The sequence below is a fragment of the Ornithorhynchus anatinus genome, chromosome 1 (assembly GCF_004115215.2).
Source record: "Ornithorhynchus anatinus isolate Pmale09 chromosome 1, mOrnAna1.pri.v4, whole genome shotgun sequence".
Classification (NCBI taxonomy): domain Eukaryota; kingdom Metazoa; phylum Chordata; class Mammalia; order Monotremata; family Ornithorhynchidae; genus Ornithorhynchus; species Ornithorhynchus anatinus.
The window spans coordinates 34,947,012-34,951,127 of record NC_041728.1 but is presented as its reverse complement, the minus strand read 5'-3'; the positions used below and the strand labels follow the sequence as shown (position 1 = coordinate 34,951,127).

Here is a 4,116-nt window from a genome sequence, read left to right as displayed (position 1 = left end):
ACACTACCACAATAAACAGACACGTCCGCTGCACACGCCGACAAATTGGGCCACTACGTATAGTACAAAGCTTCCAACTACATGGCATAGTGGGTAGAGCCCCGGCCTGGGAGTCAGAAGGTCACGGGTTCGAATCCCGGCTCTGCCACCTGTCTGCTGTGTGACCTCGGGCGAGTCACCTCACTTCTCTGGGCCTCAGTTCCCTCATCTGTGAAATGGGGATTGAGACTGTGAGCCCCACTTGGAACAGGGACTGTGTCGAACCCGATTTGCTCATATCCACCCCAGTGCTCAGTACAGAGCCTAGCACAAAGTGAGCGCTTAACAAATACCATTATTATTGTTAGCGTTATCTTCTGCTAACAAAAGTGAGGAGGCTCCTCATTCCATGTTGTTTCAGTAGATTACATTTCTGAGTCACAAGCCCAATTGGAACATTTGAATCATCAGCACTGTTTCCTGCAACTGCTGTTTTTTGTTTTCTTTTTAGAAGGTATTTAAGTGCTCAATATTTGCCGGGGACTGTACTAAGCCCTGGGATAGAGACAAACTAATCAGTTCTTTTATGGTATGGGTTAAGCGTTTATTATTATGGCATTACTAAGCAGTGGGGTAGATACAAGATAATCAGGTTGGATAGTCTGTGTCCAACATGGGGCTTGGTTTTTTTAAATAGCATTTATTAAAGCGCTTACTCTGTGTCAGGCACTGTACTAAGCAATGGGGTAGATGTGAGACAAACAGAGTGGACACAGTCCATGTCCGCCACATGGGGCTCACAAACTTAAACCCCATTTTATAGACGAGGTAACTGAGGAACAAAGAAGTGAGGTGACTTTGCCAAGGTCACACAGTAGATAAGTGGCAGAGTGGAGATCAGAACCCAGGTCTTCTGATTCTCTCTTTCTACTAGGCCACTCTGCTCCAGTAAGACTGTAAGCTCATTGTGGGCAGGGAAGGTCACTGTTTTTTGTCGATTTTTGCTTTCCCAAGCGCTTAGTACAGTGCTCAAAGTAAGTGCTCAATAAATACGATTGAATGAATGAGATCTTCCAAGGAATATCTAGCCCAGCTTAGACAACATTGTGGGCAGGGAACATGTCTTCCAACTCTGTTACACTGTCCTTTCCCTAGCTTTTAGTACAGTGCTCTGCACCGAGTAAGAGCTCAATAAATACGATTAACTGTCTGACTGACTAAGCCCTCATTTCCTTTTTTCTGACCCCCTTCTCTGTCGCCCTGTGTTGTTGAATACCATTTGGTGATGATGAGATACCTTCTAAGGACAGGGATTATCATTATTATTATTATTATTACAATATTTGGTACTCGCCACCCTCCATCAGCCCCTCAGCACTTACGTCTATATCCATAATTTATTTATTTCTATTTACTTCTGCCCCCCACCAGACTGTAAGTGTGTGGTGGGAAGGGAACACACCTGCCAGCTCTGCAGTTTTGGTTACTTGTTAAGCACTGACTATGTGCCAGGCACTGTGCTAAATTGCGGGGTAGAGCCAAGCTAATCAGGTTGGACACAGTCCATGTCCCATGTGACGCTCACCCCCTTAATCCACATTTTACAGATGAGACCCAGAGAAGTGACTTGCCAAAGGTCCCACAGAAGACAGGTGGCGGAGTCAGGATTAGAACCCAGATTCTCCTGACTCCCAGGCCCGGGCTCTAGCCACTAGGCCAAGCTGCTTTTCACCGGGTTGAAGCAACTTCCTCTTTGGAGAAGAAAGGAAAGAGAAAGCTTCCAGGTGAGAATCAATATAGACTCCACCTGGCTCTGACGCAATCCTACCGTGCGTACGGTTGCTTTGTCTAGCAAATTTTAAGGATAGTTTAAGTTTGAAGATTTCCCTCAGGAGCTACATGGTCAGACAACGGCTGAACAGTACGTGGCAAGGCTTTGGGGATTGTGGAAAGATCAGCTAGGCAAAATAGTTTAGAGATCTATTTTTTTCTCCTTCTCTCTGAAGGGAAAGCAGTTTCTAAAAAAAAAAGTTCTTTCAAGCATCATCGGGTCATGATGACAGAAGAAATTGGTGTTGCCATGGCAACACTACAGGAAAAACTTGCTGGTTTCTGGCCATTTGTCTCAAAGGGATTCGATCCCACTGCTATTTCTTTGAGAAGAGGTGAAGCGTAGTGAGGAGCAGCATGGCCTAGTGGAATGACCACAGGCCTGGGAGACGGAAGGTCTGAGTTCTAATCCCAGCTTGTCCGCTGAGTGACTTTAGGCGAGTCACTTAATTTCTCTGTGCCTCGGTTCCCTCATCTGCCAGATGGGGATTCGATATCTGTCCTATTCCCAATTTAGACTGTGAGAGCCAGGTGGGACCTGATGATCTTGTGTCTGCTCCACTGCTTAGTGCGATCCTGGGATTCACAAGGTCATGGGTCCTAAACCCGGCTCTGCCACTTGTCTGCTGGGTGACCTTGGGCAAGTCACCTCACTTCTCTGGGCCTCAGTTACCTCATCTGTAAAATGGAGATTGAAACTGTGAGCCCCACGTGGGACATGGTCTGTGTCGAGCCCTATTTGCTTGTGTCCGCCCCTGTGCTTAGCACAGTACCTGGCACAGAGTAAGTGCTCAACGAATACCATCCTTATTTTTATTATTCCAGTGCTTGGCATATAGCATGTGCTTAACCAATACCACAGTCATTATTATTTCCCCTTCCTTGGATGCAATATGGAGAAAATTAAACTTTGACTGTTTGACTGATTGAATCTCATTAGCATTTAAGGCAGGATCTTGACAACTAACTCTATTGTATTTTCCCCTTCGCTTTATGGAGCCTGAGAGACAGAAGGCCCTGGGTTCTAATCCCAGCTGTGCTACTTATCCACTGTGTGACTTTGGGCAAGTCATGTAACTTCTCTGAGCTTCAGTTCCCTCATCTGTAAAATGGAGGATAAGACTGTGAGCCCCAGGGTGGGACAGGGACTGTGTTCAACATTAGCTTGTATCTACCCCAGCTCTTAGAACAGTGCCTGGCACATAAGAAGGGCTTAACAAACATCAGGAAAAAATAAAATTGCTCAACATAATTATCTATCAACTTGCTAATCAGTGCTAAATTACACAACATATAGCTGAGATAACAATAATAATGATAACCACAATAACAATGCTATTTGCCAAGGGCTTACTAAGTGCCAGTCACCATGGTCTTGTCTTATGCTGGCGAGTCATATCTGACCCACAGCGACACCACGGACGCATCTCTCCCAAAACGCCCCGTTCTCCATATGCAGTCATTCAGGTAGTTGTTGACCATCCATAAGTTGTTGACCATCGCCTCCTTGCGTGCGGTAAACTTGAGTCTCCTCCCTCGACTCTCTCCCGTGCCGCTTCTGCCCCGCACGGGGGAGTTTTGACTTGTAGCAGATGGCCTTCCACTCGCTAGCCACTGGCCAAGCTAGGAATGGAATAGATAGGCCTCTGTTCGACTCTCCCTCCCGTAGTCGAGACTGGTAGAGGACTGGAATCTCTCCAGGTGCCATCCTGAAGGGGGAATCGCCATAGTAGTAGATATGAGATAATCAGCTACCATAGAGGGCTCACAGTACCTCCTTCTTGTCCAATCCAACGGCTCCTACTCCATCCTATTCCTCCTCGACCTCTCAGCTGACTCTGACACTGTGGACCATCCCCTTCTCCTCAACACGTTAGCCAACCTTGGCTTCACGGACTCCGTCCTCTCCTGGTTCTCCTCTCATCTACTGGCCGCTCATTCTCAGCCTCCTTCGAGGGCTCCTCCTCCCCCTCCCATCCTCTAACTGTAGGGGTTCCTAAAGGGTTAGTGTTTGGTCCCCTTCTCTTCTCCATACAGTCACTTCCTTGGAGAACTCAGTCGCTCCCACGGCTTCAACGATCATCTCTATGAGGATGACACCCAAATCTATCTCTCCTTCCCTGTTCTCTCTCCCTTCCCCCAGGCTCGCATCTCCTCCTGCTGTCAGGACATCGCTACTCGGATGTCCCGCCACCTAAAACTTAACGTGTCCAAGACAGAACTCCTCATCTTCCCTCCCAAAAACCCTTTCCTTGCCCTAACTTTTCCATTACTGTGGATGGCATGACCATTCTTCCCATCTCACAA

The 4,116-nt window shown here is 47.2% G+C and overlaps 1 non-coding gene across 1 annotated transcript; it reads right to left on the bottom strand.

The window, feature by feature from the left end:
• Nucleotides 1-3,390: 3,390 nt before the first annotated feature.
• LOC114816606 lies at nt 3,391-3,528 on the bottom strand. The gene has a single exon (XR_003764410.1). It is a non-coding gene; the product is annotated as a small nucleolar RNA SNORA7 (small nucleolar RNA).
• Nucleotides 3,529-4,116: the final 588 nt, after the last annotated feature.